Source organism: Impatiens glandulifera, chromosome 1, assembly GCF_907164915.1.
Source record: "Impatiens glandulifera chromosome 1, dImpGla2.1, whole genome shotgun sequence".
Taxonomy (NCBI): Eukaryota; Viridiplantae; Streptophyta; class Magnoliopsida; order Ericales; family Balsaminaceae; genus Impatiens; species Impatiens glandulifera.
In genome coordinates, this window is record NC_061862.1 from 85767200 (window position 1) to 85787079 (window position 19880).

Below are 19880 nucleotides of genomic sequence, written 5' to 3' on the forward strand. Positions count from 1 at the left end.
CAGACAATGTAGAAGTAATTATAACTTAGTTGGTGCAAGGTTTGTAGAATTTAAATCTCTGAATATGGAACAAGTTTGAAAGATTAATTTTAGGAATCCTAGGATGATGGAATCAAAAAAAGAGATTGAACAACTAAAGGAAAGGTCATGTGAGACCAATCCATTTCAAACATGTGATAATATGTTCATTCTAAATTTCTAATACATTGCAAACATCATATTTCACAAAATTATATTGAAATGGATATTGAATTTAGAGATGAATAATATGCACATTTTGGGCATCATGTTTACAAAATCATCAAGACTCATTATATTCTCCAGTAGCAGCAACTTGACCCCTTGAATGGGGAAATTGGACTAAATGACCCTACAAATAAGGGAAATTGCCTCCGTGGTCACCAGATAATTGAAATTGATCTGGTGACCACTTAATTTTTTTTGGACGAAATTACCCTTTTCGCGTAACGCGAAGGGACTTCGCGTTTCGCGAAGTGAGATGCTGTGAAAAGTCCAGAATACCCTTACTATATAATAAAATCCGGCCATCTTTTTTTCATTTCTTTTCTTCTTCTTCTCTCTCTTCCCTTCCGCTTTTCTCCTCCTTCTCTCTAATCTCGCCGGTGACGGAGTTCAACGGCGGCACTCAATGAGCTCCACGACGAGCACAAGCACTGTAACAATTGGTAAGTTTATGTATTTCAAGTTTATTGTTGTTTATTTATGCATTTTCGAATCACTGCGTTGTTTAGGGTTTCATCTGATGATACTTCCCGTTTCGCGAAGTACTTCCCGTTTCGCTAAGTACTTCCCGTTTCGCTAAGTACTTCCCGTTTCGCTAAGTACTTCCCGTTTCGCGAAGGGTTTCCATTTCACAGTATTAATTATCCCGTTTCCAATTTTTCTTGCAGCCGAAGTTTTCGTTTTCTATAATGGAGAGTGGAAAGTTGATGCTAATGGAATATGGTTTTTTGATGCCTCTTCAATCAAAACATTGGATTTACCCCAAAGTACTCGTTATGCTGAATTAATTGATAAACTCCATGAAAGACTTCAAGTGCAGAAATCTACCTATGATTTAGTGCTGCAAGTGAAGTATGATATTCCGAATATCACAAATCCTAAACCCGTTTTTATTGAAGATGATGAGGATCTGAACATATATTTATCACGCTTGATTTTGGGTAGAACTGTGTCACCATTGTTTGTGTCTGTAGTAGAGAAGTCACAATTTACTAAAGAAAAGATACCACTACTTACCTACCCAACTCAAGAAAGTATTCTCCCACAATTTACTCAGAAAATTGTACCAGAAGCTTTACCCTCGGAGGTCTTTGTTGAAAGTAATGAAGCCGGAGATAACTCTTTGCCTCACATCCCACTTACTCAGGACTTGCATGCATCGATACCTACACCACATAGTGCGAGAAGAGCATCAACGGGTACACCTACTAGTGCAAGAAGATCATCATTGGGTACACCATGTAGTGCAAGAAGATCATCATTTGGTACACCATCGACAGACATATCACCGACAGACATATCACCGACAGACATATCACCGACAGACATATCACCGACAGACATATCACCGACAGACCCCTCATTTGCGTTGGCGTTAACTACTGAAACTGTATTGGAAGTCGGTGCCTTGTTTGAAAATAAAAAAGAACTACAACTGATGCTATATAAATATGCGATGGCTAATCATTTTGAATTCAAGGTGGAGAAGTCAAGAAAACATCTTTGGTATGTGAAATGTTTGGATGAGAAATGCAAGTGGAGATTGCGTGCCGTGAAAGGTAAATTATCTGAGATGTTTGAGATCCGGAAATTCGACCAACAACACTCATGCTCAGTTCTATCTAGGCCAGAGAAAAAAATGCAAACACCAGCATGGGTTATTGGGCAGTGCGTGAAGAGTAAGTATATGGACCATCACCATAATCACTTGCCTAAGAAAATAATTGAAGACATGCAGGCAACTTATGGGGTAAATTTGACTTATAATAAGGCTTGGAGGGCTAGGGAAATGGCATTAGTGGCGGTGCGAGGAACGGTTGAGGATTCATATGAAAAATTACCCTCATACTTATACATGTTGGAGAAGCATAATCCTGGTACCATAACAGACATCCAAACAGACGAGTTCGGGCACTTCAAGTATATGTTCATGTCCCTAGGCCTCTCTATTAGGGGTTTCAAAGCATTTTGTCGTCCCGTATTGTGTGTTGATGCCAGTTTTCTTAAGCACAAGGTGGGAGGTCAACTATTGGTGGCTATTGCATTAGATGATAATGAACAATTATATCCTGTCGCATTCGGAGTTGTTAATTCAGAGAATAATAACTCTTGGACTTATTTTATGCAAAAATTGAGAGAAGCAATTGGATTAGTTGATGATCTCGTCTTCGTATCCGATAGACACCCAAGCATCGCCAATGCCTTATGTGCTGTTTTTCCAGAAGCATACCACGGTGCGTGCACATATCACATAAAGATGAATATCAACGCGAAATTCAAAACTGATAATTGTCATATGGAGTTTGATATGGCTTCTCGTGCGTACACCGTCCACGAATTCAATCGTTTTTTTGACAAGATAAGGGTTAAAGATAATAGGATTGCTGCCTATTTGGAAGAAATTGGATTTCAAAGATGGAGTAGAGCATTTTTCCCCGGTAAGCGATACAATCAACTAACAAGCAATTATGCTGAGAGTTTTAATAGTCAGAGCAGGGAAGCCAGAAAGTACCCCATTTCCTCAATGGCGGAGTATTTAAGAGTGACAATACAAGGTTGGTTTAATGAGAGAAGAGAAAGAGCGTCCAACCACCGAGAAGTGTTATCTCCAACATATGAAAAGTGGTTACGTGAGGGATTCGAGAAGGCTAGATTCTATACAGTATCATCGCTTAACCGATTCGAGTTTTATGTGCATGACAATCAGTCTCATTTTAAAGTCAATTTGAAAGACATGAACTGCACTTGTAGGGTATTTGAAGTTTCTGGTCTTCCTTGTACTCATGCAATGGCTGCTGCCCGTCACCGCAATTTGGTTTGTTATGACTTTTGTTCAAGGTATTATTCAGCTCACATGTTCAATCTATTTAACCAATTGTTTAATCGTTTTATTTTCCATTCTTACAGATATTACACAACTGAATCTTGGATGAATGCATATGCGGAGACATGTTACCCTGCTGGTGATGAAGACGATTGGGATATTCCCGAAATGATCAAGGAACGCGTATGTCTAAAACCACCTGTGAAGGTTAAGAAAGGGCGTCCACAAACAAAGCGTAGGTCATCTCAAGGTGAGGTACGTAAGGCTCCGAGACGATGCACCTCATGTGGTGGACTAGGACATAATAGGGCCACATGCAAAGCAGTCATGCCTGCTCCATCTACTGCAAAAGCATCATCATCTAAGCATCATGACTCATCTTCTCAACAGCACGAGCCATCATCTCAACAATATGAGCCTTTAGATTGATTGGGATAAGTTGTATAAGTGTTTTGGATAAGTTGTATTATGTTTTGGATAATTTGTATTATGTTTTGGATAAGTTGTATTATGTTTTGGATAATTTGTATTATGTTTTGGATAAGTTGTACTCAGATAAGTTGAACTCGGATAAGTTGTAATCGGATAAGTTGTAATCTGTATGTTGTATCTAGTTTATCTGTGTACCGTAGGAGTACTTAACGCTTCGTTAAGTACTTAACGCTTCGTTAAGTACTTAACGCTTCGTTAAGTACTTAACGCTTCGTTAAGTACTTAACGCTTCGTTAAGCGCTTCGTTAAGTAAAACTTGGTTTAAGTGAGTTTAAGTTAGTTACTTGGTACATTGATTTATATGTTCAATTCTTTGGTTTTTAAATATCAGACTACCAACCAACCAGACTACATTAAAACTACAAATATTTTAACATGAAATGTAACTTAAGTTGAAGTTCTACCCAAAAAGTAATACAAGTTCATAATACATAAGCACAAGTCAAGTTCTATCCAAAAATCAATAAACGATTACAATACAAACTAAGGTTCTGTAATTTGATGAAATAACCGGACCGCCATCTTTTGTCGAAAAAACTCCATTTCATTGGAAGTCACCTTCTCTACACCTAAACCAGCAGTCAAGTATTCCATGTGCATAAGCATAAATACACCACAATCCCCACTTTCTGCTGCTCTAGGGACTTCCCCATTTTTGGCGACTGCATTTTTGACTGGGTGTGGCAACCTTTTATATGTCAGTTTCTGGAAATTGAAATTAGGATACCGTTGTAGCTCAGCATCACTGGCTCCCATTGCATATATTCGTGGAAACATCTCACACAAAGGTCTCATGTATGGATCGAGATTCCTATAAATACTCGAGTCACAGTCATAAACGTCAATGTGATTATCTTGTACACGAACGACGCACAGTACCCAATGCTTGTTGCCAATGTTCAAAGGCACGTAAATATCGTCTACTAGTGGCCATTCTGGCATATGTCTATGAGGCGCTCCCCAGAAGTACTGAGAAAAGACGTCTGATATTGGAAATTTTTCAGGATCTTTTTTATAGTTCGGGTACTCTCGCCTCATCATATCTGCTAATAAGCAATCCCCTATTGATACTTTACAATGTTTATATGTCTTGGGATATTGCTCAATCCTTTTGCGCAACAAGTGGCAGACTGCGTCGATTTCCTACAAAATGGGGGAAAAGGCAGCATATATCAAAAACCTTATTCATAAGTTAAAGAATTAATATGAAATGCAACACTTACAGAATCTTTAAGCCATGTGGACTTTGTTAGAACTCTAACAAACAACTTCTTTCGTGCTTCGCAAGTAAACACAGTCTTTGTCTCATCATTGGTAGCTTCATCTTTCAACCAATTCTGTAATTGAACCAACAACTCATCATCAAATTTTTGAAGGGGATTGATAGTTAATGGATCATTCGTCTTTGGCTGTTTTGACAAAGAAGGGTTGGTGTAGTCTTCATCTTTCTTCTGCTTCCTCACTCTTTTTTTGGGAACTACTCCTTTAGGTGGTGTGTTGTATAATTGGAAATCATCATCATCGTTCTCATCATTCCCATCCCTCGAATCCTTCCCATCCTTCCCATCGTTCTCATCCTTCCCATCCGTGGCATCCTTCTCAACCTTGACTTTCTTCTCAACCTTCCCAACCTTGAGTTTAACCTTCCCAACCTTGGCTTTCTTCTCAACCTTCTCAACCTTCTCAACCTTGACCTTATCCTTCTTTTTCTCAATTATTTCTTGCATCATATCGGAGAGCAACATCTCCCCACCATCCACCTTTACATCATTCTCAGTCTCACCACCATCCACCTTCACATCAGTCTCAATCTCCCCACCATCCACCTTCACATTATTCTCAGTCTCACCACCATCCACCTTCACATCGTTCTCAATCTCCCCACCATCCACCTTCACATTATTCTCAGTCTCGTCCACCTTCACCACACTATCCTCCGCCTTCCTATCCTGCAAAAATAGAATAACAGTGTGGTCAACGTTTACTTCCCGAAACATATGACTTCGCTAATCAAAACTTACCTCAGTTTTATCCTCCACCTTCACACTCTCCTCCTCCACCTTCCCATCCTTCATCTCCATCTCATTCGTCATCATCTCCTCCACCTTCCCATCCTGCAAAAAGAAAACAACAGTGTGGTCAGCGTTTACTTCCCGAAACATATGACTTCGCTAATCAAAACTTACCTCAGTTTTATCCTCCACCTTCACACTCTCCTCCTCCACCTTCCCATCCTTCATCTCCATCTCATTCGTCATCATCTCCTCCACCTTCCCATCCTGCAAAAAGAAAACAACAGTGTGGTCAGCGTTTACTTCCCGAAACAACATTTGACTTCACTAAGTAAAACTTACTTCAGTTATATCCTCCACCTTCTCACTCTCCTCCTCCACCTTCCCATCCTTCATCTCCATGTCATTCGTCTTCATCTCCTCCACATTCCCATCCTGCAAAAATAAAACAACAGTGTGGTTAGTTAAGAACAACAAAAGATAAGTACTTAACGAAGCGTTAAGTACTTAACGAAGCGTTAAGTACTTAACGAAGCGTTAAGTACTTAACGAAGCGTTAAGTACTTAACGAAGCGTTAAGTACTTAACGAAGCGATAAGTATCTTTATCTTACCTCAGTTTTTCCCTTCTTTTCCAATTTGCTCTTCTTCTTCTTCTTCTTCCTCTCCTCCTCCATACTATCTAATTTTACAATTAAACTGGCCATCCTTTGGTTGGATTTGGCTAATAACTGTTCGCACATACTAACAACCAACTTTTTCATATAAGCCTTGTGATTTGTTTGAGTTTCTTCGTAAGCTGTTTTCATCTCTTTGAGCTCCTCCTTCACCTCTTTGATGAGCTCCTCCTTCAGCGCTTTTACCTCCTCTTTCAGCTCTTCACATTTACATCCAACAGAAGATGTTGGAGGTAATCCAGGACTAGTAGCGGATGGGGGGCTAGGAATGTTGGCAGGACTAGATTCATAAGCAAGCTTCCTCTTCAGGTTTACGGCTTCTTTGAGATTAAGCGCAGCCTTTCTCTTCCGGGTGTTTGGTTTGGAAGTAGGTTCTTCATGTTCATCCTCGGGTTCACTTCCCTCCTCTTCATCATCAAAATCCTCCTTCACTAACTTCCCTTCTGTAAATCCCTCAAAAAATTCATCAGTTGACTCATCTATTTGTTCAAAGTCCTCACCACTGTATAACCTCTTCTCCATGGAGGACTCTTCCATCTCAGTCAGATCCGTTGTCTCTAGGGCAGTCTTTATCTCGATCAAGGTGTTCTTCCTGTTGGAATGATAGACTAACAACCTTGGGCGTAGAGGATCATTAAGCTCATTCTTTCTAGCAAATTTAGGAACAAAACCTTTGATGACCTCATATGTCCACACTTGAAATTCCAGTGCAAACCCATAAATGTTATAAGCAAAAGGAGCATAAGGATCAGTACTCTTTTCCTTCTTCTTCTTATAATATTTGTGACTGAGATGTCTCATGTTCTTGTTCAAACCCTTGAGGGTGGCTCTGAAGGTCACCTTCCCCCAAGGAAATCGGAGGAAACTTTCCTCGTCTTCGACCATGTGGAGGATTTTGGCAAATACCACCCTCCTTGGGTCAAAAGAAAATAGGTACTGGCAAATCAAGCATACCAGCCCCATCTTCCAGGCATCTTCCTTATCTCTACATTTCAAAAAAGCAGTCTCCAAGTCTTGCATTACTACACTCGTCTTCCCTTTAAAATATTTTACCAACAGAGGTGGACAACCTCGGCATTCTTCTTCGTTCACCTCAGGAAACCTTCCGAAGTTTAGGCCCGTCACCAAGGCGTACTCTTTCATACCAAACACAAGTTCTTGCCCATTGATATTGAAAGTAATCTCCTTGGAGGTTGAGGTTACCCTCCTAAGCAACATGTGATGTACAATAGTTCCTGAGAACTGCAACACTGGCGCAGAGACTATATATCTGAATTGGGTATTATACACCTTCTCCACAAGATCCATTTCCTCAAACTTCATAACAATCTTCTTAAGGCAGAGGGCGCTTTTCCAAGAAATCCGTCCAGGGAAATCAGGAACGGTGGTTTCTGCCATCTACAAAAGGAACAACAACAAAAATGTAAGATCATATACATAGACCACATCAAACGTTAAGTACTTAACGCTTCGTTAAGTACTTAACGCTTCGTTAAGTACTTAACGCTTCGTTAAGTACTTAACGAAGCGTTAAGTACTTAACGAAGCGTTAAGTACTTAACGAAGCGTTAAGTACTTAACGAAGCGTTAAGTAATTCGCGAATCCCTAAACCAGAAACAATAACCAACAACCAGAAACAAACATGCAAATATAATGCAATAATCAATAACCAGAAACAAACATTAAACGCTAAACCTAACCAATATTAAACCAATAAACTGAAACAGACAAAACCCCTAAAACTAAACATGCAAAAATGAAAACCCATAACCAAAAACAGACATGCAACAACCAAACTAAAACTAACCTGAGATTTATGGGGAATCAATGATAGAGAGGGAGGACAGGAGGGGGACGGGCAGATCGGCCTTGTCAATGTCTTCTTCAGTGTGACGGTTGTAGAGAGAGAGGAATCGAGAGGATAGAAGAGGGAAAATGTGGAAGAAATGAATGTCCAAATGTTTTATTTTTTAAAATATATGGTATGGCGCGTGCATATACGCGCGCCTCTTTGTCTTCCTACGCGCGCGTGCAGAAGCGTTAAGTACTTAACGAAGCGTTAAGTACTTAACGAAGCGTTAAGTACTTAACGCTTCGCTAAGTACATAACGCTTCGCTAAGTACATAACGCTTCGTTAAGTACTTAACGCTTCGTTAAGTAACTAGCAGAAACGATATCATCTGCAAATATCATCACAGCCAAAAGAACAATCAATAAGATGAACAAACTAATACACCAATATGAACAAATATGAACATATATGAACAAATACGACCCAATATGAACAAATATGATTCAATATGAACCAATATTAACCAATATCACCAAAAAGAACATATTTAGGGTTAGGGTTTCATTAAGAAATACAAATGAGAACATAAATCTGTTATATAAACATAGATTCGGGGATTAGGTTGCTTATCTTGTCGATTTATGCTTGAGGGCTCGCCGTCGCCGGAGTTTACGCCGCCGGCGACAAACTCAGGAGGAAAGAAAGCATGAGAGAGAAAGAAAATGAGAGAAATGAAAAAATTTGAGTATATATATCAAGACTGTTTCACTTCGCGAAACGCGAACTCCCTTCGCGTTACGCGAAAAGGGTAAATTAGTCAAAAAAAAAATAAGTGGTCATCAGATCAAAAATTATTAAAAATTACCACGGATGCAAATAGGCCTATTTGCAGGGTCATTTAGTCCAATTTCCCCTTGAATGAAGAAGGGATCCTACAACCTAATTTTAATATAAATATATGTATAATATTGAATTGTGAATATATATTTTTAAGTAAGTCTAATTTAATATTATTTTAATAATAAAATGTGTTGTTTTAGAAAATAAATGTATTTAATTAGTCCAAATGTTATAAAAATGTTTGTCAAGAATTATGTTAATATGAAGATGTTTTTTTATTATAAAAAGTTTCATATAAGGATGATTTAAAAATATATAAAAATAACAATCCTATTAAATTTCATTTCATTTCAATAAGCAATTTATTTTTTATGATCTATTCTACTTTTTAAACATTATAAATAAAGTTTAATTTTAGCTGTAGAATCAAAAACTCATCTCTATCAATAATAATACACAAACTCTATCTATTAACTTAGTTTGCAACATTAAAAAGAATATTATCATTGTTGGTATTCTAGTTGTTGTAGCCATGTAAAGTCTTGATCCTACTACTCTGAACTGACAATATTGCTCCGAAACAAGATGTTGGTAATCCTGACCGACCAAATTATCAGGCTATTTGATAGGATCGGTGCTAACAATAGAGACTAGGGTCTAACTATTGATAATAGTTTGTGATAAATGATTCGACAATAATCCTGTGAGGGAATAATATATGTTTCTATTCTTCACAAATCCTTCAAACTCTTGAAACGGATTCAAGTGCGGAAGTGTTCGTCGGATTTGAAGCTTTGAACAACTGAATGTAAATGGCATAAAGTAAAGAACACATGGAGTTTTATGGATGTTCGGAGATAAAACTCCTACGTCACCCCTTCTTCCACAATCGGAAGGATATCCACTAAATACTTTGAATCGAATACAACTTACTGAGCTAGTTAACTCTCTATTGAAAAGAACAACCTCTGTTCAACTTACAATATTCTCAACAATATTCTCACAGCTAGACAGTAATTGAATTTCTCTTTAGAGCTTGAATGATGATAGAAATCAGTAAGAGCAAGAGCAAGTAATTTCATGTGTTTTTGATTCGATGATACAGCAAGTGTTCCAGTGATTCGTCCGTTGTCCTTGAGCATCTATTTATAATAGAAGGACACCAATATTCGAATCTTCTTTGTGGACACGTGGCAAGTGTCCGTTGGAAGGCCGCCCATAGTACCAGAATACAGCTGACTCTAAGTAAATGGATCGTGCTCGTACCAAACTGGTAGTGCGCCAAATATCCTCTGATAATGTCTTGTACTGGACAGGCAGTTGGAAGGATATTTGCGTATGTGGCGTTCGTTCATTTGATACAATTAGTTGACTTGTCAGACTGCACAAAGGTGAGTGGAGTAGTAGACAGCTATTTGATCGTGGTTAGACATATACTTTCTTCAGACGGCTGCTAAAGCAAGGCATTGGACATGCTCTATTAGACCTCGTCTAAAGGAGTTAGACGTCCTCGTCTAACTACGCATCCCTTTAGACCTCGTCTAAACAAGTTAGATGACCTCGTCTAACTACGCATCCCTTTAGACCTCGTCTAAAGAAGTTAGATGACCTTGTCTAACTACGCATCCCTTTAGACCTCGTCTAACTATGCATCCCTTTAGACCTCGTCTAAAGGAGTTAGACGACCTCGTCTAACTACGCATCCCTTTAGACAAGGAGTTAGACATCCTCGTCTAACTACGCATCCCTTTAGACCTCGTCTAAAGGAGTTAGATGTCCTCGTCTAACTACGCATCCCTTTAGACTTCGTCTAAAGGAGTTAGACTACCACGTCTAACTACGTTTCTCTTTAGACTTCGTCTAAAGGAGTTAGACTATCACGTCTAACTACGTTTCCCTTTAGACTTCGTTTAAAGGAGTTAGACTACCACGTCTAACTACGTTTGACATCTATTTAGTTTGCCTAGACCACGTCTAAATTAGTATAGTCTTATGCACCTGCACAAAAACAAATAGACAACTTAGCTTTATTCTATTTAAATATTTAGCTTTATTTTATTTAAACATCATCAAAGTCCCGTTGTTTAATGTTTCATAGCTTTTATTTATTTCTAAGTTAATTATTTCTCACTTAATTAACTCTCTTCTTTACTTTTTTTTAAATTTTTCCCAAAAATTTCCCCTTTTTTGATGATGTTAAAACTATGCAACCTTAATAAAGCAAAATAAACACCCATCAAAAAAGATTGAAATCAAAGTGGTTCACCAAAGTATTCAAACATAAGTTTAAAGAACGAGAAATAGAGAGAAAGATTTAGGGTCCTTCCCTTTTTACTCTTGAATCCGCGCAGCTTTCATGAATTGATTCTCCAATTAGGATGTTATGGAATCGAGTAATCGCTCGACCTCCTTTGTCGCCTCCACGACCTGGACCTCTTCTTGCTGGTGCACAACTGTCTTCTCCACCTCCAACAGCTTTTCGCTTTGATTTTGATAGAGTTCCTCTAACAGACGTTGACCCCCCTCTTTTGCATCCTTCCCCCTTTTTAAAATTATCAGGGTCGGCAGTAACAAGAGTTCTTTCCTTCTTAGCGGCAGCTTCAGCCTCTTCAACAGCTTGAAATTGTCTTGCAATTGTATTAGCCTGCTTTAGTCGCTCAGCCTCTTCTCTTCTTAATGAGTTTAACATCTCCATTACTTGTGTCTGAATAAGTTCAATTGCGGATCTTGTATCTCGGTGAAGTTCTAGGTTGAAAGTCATAGTTTCAGCATGATGATCCGATTGTCGTTGAAAGAAGTTCTTTTCCAGCTTCTTGTACTGAGTATGAAGGAGGTTGACTTCGTATGTATTTCACTTCATAGTTTTCTCAGTTTCTTTTTGGGTGGCAAGAATGGATGAGACATCTTCTTTACTTGAAGTAGACCCCTTTTCAAGATGAGCCAATATGGACAATATGTCCATTATATTCTGTTGCATTGAACTCAGCGCATCCATGATTGAATTACAAAAGTGTGCTCCTCCAGGAGAAGCTTCATCAGAGGAATGAGCATTCGAAGATATGGCTTGAGAACAAGCTAAAGAAGTGCGAATGGGGGTCATAAACACATTCATTTGTAAATAACGCTCTGGTTCTTTATCTTTAGGAGGGGGAGAGGGAGCTTTTGATGCATCCTTAGACTTATCTTGTTCATTTAGAATGTCTTCACATACCTGATTAATATGTTCTGAAATATCTTCAGAGTGAAGAGGTAGATCAGCAACGTTGTCAACAATTTATGTAGTTGTCCTGATGGGGATGATCGATGAACGTGTGGAGAAGGAATAGGATTTTCTTCCAATGGTGCTTCTTCATATGATGAGGAAGGCTTAGCTTTTTCAGATTGTTCCCCCTCAGCAGACGCAATCTTCTCTGAATCTGTTTGCTTCGAGGTTTTCCCCTCAACTTGTGACCATGGTGTCTGATCAGTTATCTTTGGTGAGTCTTCCTTAACCAATGGAGATTTTTCTGCTTCAGATATAGGAGGAGCCACTTCAGATGTCTCCTTTTGTGGAATGGGCGTCTAATTAGCTTCAAAAGAAACTACCTCCTCTTCTATGTTGATTTCAGATTGAACCAAGATAAGAGTCTGATCAACAATATGTTGGGCTAATAAGTGCTTTTCTTCAAAGGATATGTTGGCCAGCTCAATGAGATGGGCAGTAGCCTGCTCTTCTTCTTCAGAAACAATCTGATCATCTTTAATGATTTGCATCGGCTCGTCTTGACTAGAAGACATGTCGTCAAATATATTCGACTGGGAAGACTCAGTGCAGTGAATGTGTTAAAGGACTGTGGAGCAGTAGTCATTCATAACCAAATCGAGTCGCTTCAATGCATTATGTTCTGTAAGAGCATCCCTGTCAGGCGGGTTGAAATTAATCTTTCTTTCCTCAAGTAGGGGAAAGAGAGCACAGACCATAATATTGGCCACTACGAGATTCTTTCTTTTGAGAGCTTCAGAGACCTCAGATGTCTTTACCCATTTCAGGACTCTCTTCTCCATCTTGATTAATTTCTTCCATTCCTTTTCAATATCGTCTCTTGAGATAATTTCATCAAATTTCGAGATTAACCTGTGATACACCCAGGTATCGAAGATTTCAATCTTCTCAGCAGCTTTCTCTTAAACCTATTCCATGACAAGATTGAAAAACAACTGGCCTCCGAAACTTTTTCCGGAACCTCTTCAGTAATTCCTTTTTCCTTAGCAGCGGGTGGTTCTTTAACAATTTCATCAACAAGCGTCTCAACATTCGGTTGAATGGGAGCTTGTTCAGAAGATACAGCAACAACCGGCGTGAGAGCATTTGCCTACTCTATTTCAGCAACAATATTGACATTTTTAGTAGACTCGGCAGCTATTGATTTTTTAGGGAGGACAGATGATAATTCTCTGTCAAAGCATTCAATATTTGGACCAACTGGCTCAACAGTCGGTCCTTCAGCTTGTTCCAACACAGGAACATCAATACTAGGCACTACGGTCGGAGGAGTAGAGGAAGTTACCTTGGTAGACTTCTTGGCGACCTTAGACGCCTTCGTCTGATCAACAGTAGGAGCAGACGACCTAGCCCGCTTCTTTATCGGGCTAGAAGAGGGCGAAAGAGACGAGATTGGAATGGCGGTGAGGGGAGGGATTCTTTGTCTTTCCCTTTCAGAAATAGAGTCAACTGCTCCAAAATCCTTCCTCGGTGCTTTCTTATGGCTATTAGAGCTAGCCGCAGACTCCATGATGGAAGATCTGGATCTTTTAGCGCCCATAGATTGGTTGGATGTAGCTTGGCATTTGGACCGAGTGACCGACTGGTCACTCGTCTGTTGGCTAGATAAACCAGGATTCATTTCCTTTGAGAGCTTCAACCTTGCTATAGTGCCTTTCACGGAGAAGTTAATGAAAATATGACAGGGGTTAACAACCTCACCCACCCATAGGACACCCAGATGCTCCATGAACCAGCCGAGTTGGACTGATAAGCGCGCACTCTGTTTGTTCCTTGAATAAACCAACTAACAGATATTTGAAAACAAGGTAGATGCCCAGTTGATCGACATACCTTTTGATATTGTCGTCATGTAGTCGAATTGGTCTTGGCTATACAGCTCGAACGAACATGCCCTGTCCTGAAGAGTCTTCGTCACAATGTCGTTTAGAAGAATAAAATGAGGCTTCAGGACCCAAAATATTTCTAAAGTAAGAAAACTTAGTCTCTTGTAGTGGCTTGGTGAAGACATTAGTCACTTGTTGATCGGTTGAGACGTATTTTAGTCGAATATGTTTTTGTGCCACATGATCTCGGATAAAGTGATGCTTTATGTCTATATATTTGGTCCTTAAGTGCAACACTGGGTTATAAGTTATGGCAACGGCACTAGTGTTGTCACATAAGATTGTAAACTCCTTAGTACCAAAATCATTTAATTGTTGTTGAATCCACAAAAGTTGAGCGCAACAACTTTCAGCGAGAAGATATTATGCTTCGACCGTTGATGTTGCAATGGAGGTTTGCTTCTTGCTATACCAGGAGACAAAATGGTCACCAAGGAATTGACATGTTCCGTTGGTGCTCTTCCTGTCCACCTTACAACATTCATAATCTGCATCAGAGTAGCTTATCAAATTGAAACTGGAATCCTTCGGATACCACAGTCCTACATTTTGAGTGTTCTTAAGATATTTCAAGATTCTTTTAACAGCTACATAATGAGATTGTTTAGGATTATCCTGAAATCTTCCACAAAAGACAATAATAAATAGAATGTATGGCATGTTTGCTGTTAGATAGAGCAATGAACCGATGATCCCACGATAGGTAATGATGTCAGCACTTTGACCATCTTCATTTTTATCAAATTTGATCGAGGAACTCATAGGTGTTGATGCAGCAGAACAACTTTCCATGCCGAATTTCTTTAACAGCTCATTTGTGTATTTGGCTTGATTGATGAAGGCGCCTCCTTCAAATTGACGAACTTGCAGACCTAAGAATAAACTTAGCTCCCCCATCATGCTCATTTCAAACTTATCTGTCATCATCTTAGAAAACCTCTCACAAAGCTTGGGGTTAGTTGACCCAGAGATAATGTCATCAATATATATTTGAAAAAGTAACATATGAGAGTCTTTTTCAAATTTAAACAACATTTTATCAACATATCCTATAGTAAAGTCATGATCAAATAAGAACTTAGTAAGAGTATCATCCCATTCTCTAGGAGCTTGTTTAAGACCATAACGTGCTTTATCCAATCAAAAAACATGACTTATCAAGGCGGGGTTTTTAAAATCGGGAGGTTGCTCAACGTATACCTCTTCATTTATTATTCTGTTAAGAAAGACACTCTTAACATCCATTTGAAAGACCTTGAAATTTTTTTAAAGCAGAAAATTCTAAAAAGATTCGAATGGCCTCAAGTCTAGAAACAGGAGCAAATGACTCCTCAAAGTCAATGCCTTCCTTCTGTCTGTATCCTTGAGCCACTAGTCTAGCATTGTTCCTCGTGACCAAACCATCTTCACTTAGTTTGTTTTGAAAGACCCATCTGGTTCCAATGACAAATTGATTAGCTGGTCTTGGAACTAAATGACATACTTTGTTTCTTTCGAACTGGTTTAGCTCCTCTAATGATTGATGTTTAGTCCTAAGAGGGGTAGAGGGGTCACCTATAATTATCTCAAGAAGATGATTTCTGTTCTATTTGAAGTTTGGTCCCGAAATGCTTTCTAACCGACCAGTTATTTGGTCAAGATTTGTTCCACCGGTAGGTTGATCAACTCTAACCGACCGGTTTGCTTAGAGTTATCCAGACTATCAGTAGTCTGTTGATGTTGAGGTGCAATCTGATCTTGTTGAATTTCAACGTTCTCAACCACCTGGTCAGAAGCAATGTTTCGAAACATCTGGACTTCATCTTCGCTATTAGATTGAAGATTGACATCCTCCATTCTGTTAGACAAATCAATAGATATAGAGGTATTACTCTGGACAAATTCATCAAACACAACATGGGATGATTCTTCAATAGTTAGAGTTCTATTATTGTATACTCTATATGCTTTACTGACTGCAAAATATCTTAACATAATGCCAACATCAAATTTGGCATAAAAATGGTCAAATAATTTTTTCCATTGTTATGAATATAACACTTACAGCCAAAAATCCTAAAATATTTAACATTTGGAGCTTTGCCATGGTAAATTTCATAAAGCGTTTTATTAAATCTTTTATTAATCATTGACCGATTTTGAGTATGACATGTTGTGTTAATAGCCTCTGCCCAAAGCTTTTGACCCACTCCGGAGTCAGTTATCATTGATCTAGCCGTCTCCTTAAGGGTTTTGTTTCTCCTTTCAGCCAAACTGTTTTGCTATGGAGTTCTGGCACTAGACAACTCGTGTCTAATACCAGACTCTTCAAGGTAAGAAGACAGAGTCCTGTTAGTGAACTCAGTACCCCTATCACTTCTAATTTTATTAACACTTACTGATTTTTCATTTTATACTCTTTTAAGAATTTTGATTAAGTTAGAAGTAGTCTGATCTTTGGATGCTAAGAAAATAACCCAAGTGAACCTCGAATAGTCGTCAATTATTACTAAGGTATATTCCATGTCTTCTAAACTAGTTACCTTAACTAGACCAAAAAGATCCATATGCAGAAGTTCTAGACATCTTTCAGATTGAATGTTGTCTTTACTTTTAAAAGTTGATTTGATTTGTTTGCCCATCTGGCAAGCAGATCAAGCTTTATCTTTGGAAAACTTTAATTTAGGAATACCTTCAACTAGCTCTTTAGAGAAAATAGAATTAATAGTCTTAAAGTTTAAATGGTTTAGTCTCTTATGTCGAAGCCAGTTTTGATCATTCTTAGTTATCATGCAAATAGAATTAGGTGTCTTGTTTTTCTAGTTTACCTTATAAACGTTTCCTATCATATGTCATGTCAACAAGGTATTTCCTTGTTGATCCTTAACTAAGCATGCTTGCTTATGAAATTCAATCGAATATCCTATATTACACATTTGACTTATACTGAGCAAGTTATAACATAAGTTTTCAACAAGTAGCACATTATTTATGGTGAGGTTACCATGGAAAATTTTACCCTTGCCCACAGTCTTACCCTTAGAGTTATCACTAATTGTGATCCTAAATCCAGATTCCTTCAAAATTTTGGTTAGAAGCTTGTTATTTCCGGTCATATGCCTTGAACATCCACTATCCAAGTACCATTCTGAATCCTCTAGGCAACTGACTTGTTTATCCTACAAAATATAAACTATTTACACCTTTTGGTACCCACTTTTAATTAAGTCGGCGGTTGATTAGTCCTTTGGGGATTCATACCTTTGTTATCTTGATAATCCTTCAAGTGTTAGTCTTAATGAAAATGCTTATATTAGGCTTGACATCTCTCTGTCTACCTTTAGATGAGTCATTATATTTTGAAGGTAAGTTTTGATGATACATTTTTGATCGCTTATCATGTTCATGTTCAGCCGACCGGATGACTTTCCTTCTCTCAAGACTAAGTCACCGTGACTTATCGGTTGGCTCCACATATTTTAGTTCTTTTTTAATTGTTGATTCATCTACATAGTGACTTGCTTGAATGTTGGTTGAGGTATCCTTGACCAAACTTATGGAAGGAAGTTTGCCTTTTTTGGGTTTAACTTCTTGCATGACTTGTTTGGGTTGTTGTTGTCATATACTAGTCCAAACTTGCAGTTGACATGCCTCTAATGACTCGTCATCTGGTTGACTGCATCCCCTGACTTAGTCCATGCAGCAATCACATAGTTTGTTCTTTCATTTTCTTTGGTCAAAATTCGAACTGTCTCCTTGAGCTTCTCATTCTCAAAGGATAATTCATTTGTTTCCTAGATTGTGTTATCTAGTTGAGTTGAGGTAAGGACGAACAATTTCTTGTACTCAATAACCATGTCATTGAGTGCAGTAACTATATCGTCTCGAGTGAACTCTTTAAAAGCAAAGTCAAATACTTCTTCATCGTTAGCAATGAAGCACTTGAGTTCTTCATTGTCACTATCCGAATCACTTTGAGCCCATTTGTTTTTGCTTTCCTCTACCAGCATTGCTTTCTGTTCCTTATTGTGCTTTGATCAGTTGGCTTTTTGTCGTCTCTCCTTGGCTTCCGACATTCAGACTTGTAGTGACCTAAAACATCATAGTTAAAACAGCGAATATTAGCCTTGTAATCATTGGAGTTGTTTTTGTGATGGTAGGATGAGTTGGATTGATTCTTATTCATAAATCTGTCGAACTTCTTGACAAGTAAGGACATTGCATCTTCGCTGAACTTCTCAGCTGTCTTGACAGGTTCAGGAACTGTTGGCTCTAGAGATGACACCAATGCCTTGTTTACATTCGAGGATGATGACTCGTCTTCATTTCTTGAATTCATTTCGAACTCATAGGCTTTTAGATCATCGAACAAGTCATGCAGCGGCATCTTGTGAGGGTTTATGGATTCCCTCATCACGGTTGACTTAACTTCCCAGGCACTAGGAAGGGCTCTCAATGCTTTGACTATAATTTCCTTGTTCCCATAGACCTTTCCCAAAATAGCAAGTTCATTCACTATGCTGGTGAAGCATTCGTCGAATTCATCCATCGTTTATCTTTGGCGCATCTTGATATTGGCGAATTTCTAAGTGGTCACCATGATTTTGTTCTCTTTGGTTTGTTCATTGCCCTCATTCAGTTGAATGATTTTCTCTCATACTTCTTTGGCAGTAGTGCATGCTCTTATCTTTGCAAAGATGTTCTTATCTAGAGTACCGTATATAGCGTTTCTGACTAAGTTGTCGAGATTGTTCTTCCTTCTATCATCATTGGTTCAATCACATATTTCCTTCTCAATCTTGATCAGGCCGTCAGTAATGACATACCACATGTCATCGTCTAGCGAGGTCAGATACACGTTCATATGTAGCTTTCAATCAATAAAGTCTTCACTTTTGAACATAGGAGGCTTGGTGAATGAAGTCATGATGATATTCGAATTCTTGAGAATAGAAACTGGCTGCTTTGATATCACTTGTTAGGATCGAGATCAATGATAAAGACTAGGTCTTCTTACGTTGAACGCTTACACGCTTCGGTTGATATTAACTTTGTTAGAAGTTAATATTTGTTTTTATTCTTCACAAGTCGTCACAAACTCTTGAACCGAGTTCAAGTGCGGAAATATTTGTTTCGACTTGAAGCAATACAACGGGATAAGAATGATGCGATAGAAAAAAACACAAGACACAAAGGATATTTATGGATGTTCGGAGTCAAAGCTTTTACGTCACCCCTTCTTCTCAAACTTGAGAAGGATATTCACTAGAAGGTTTGGTTCAATACAACACTTGTACAAACTCAGTCGAACAACCAAGACTTAGTTAATGCTTGTTTTCGAACTCCTAGCACACACACTCTGTTGAACAGAAACAAATTCTGTCAACTTACAATGCTAACCAACTCGCACAAAATGGGTAGTATGTAATACAAATTTGACATTCTAACAGACTTGAAAGCTTGTAAAACTTTGAGACCTTGAGAGAGCTGTAAATAATAGTTGATAGTTTAAGGATTTGTAAAGCTTGTTTTCTAACTCGTGTGTGAAGATTAAGGTGTCAAGGCAAGTTGTCCTTTGTCTTCTTAAGTAGACCGATGTCAATGGACATATTTGCTTCTCAACGGATATATCTGCTTCATAAGACATATGTCTTGATCTTAATTGATTGAGTTACAGAATAGTACATCAGATGATATATTCTTTGATCTTGTCTTTACTTGGATGATAATAATCCAAGATATTCATTAATGTGATTTCAGAGTAAGAGGAACATATATCTTATAATGTTTGACTTGGCTTTGGTTTTCTTAGCATAGTTTTGCTGCTCTCAAAAAGGTCTTCATCAGTCTTTGCACAGAAATGGAAACAAAA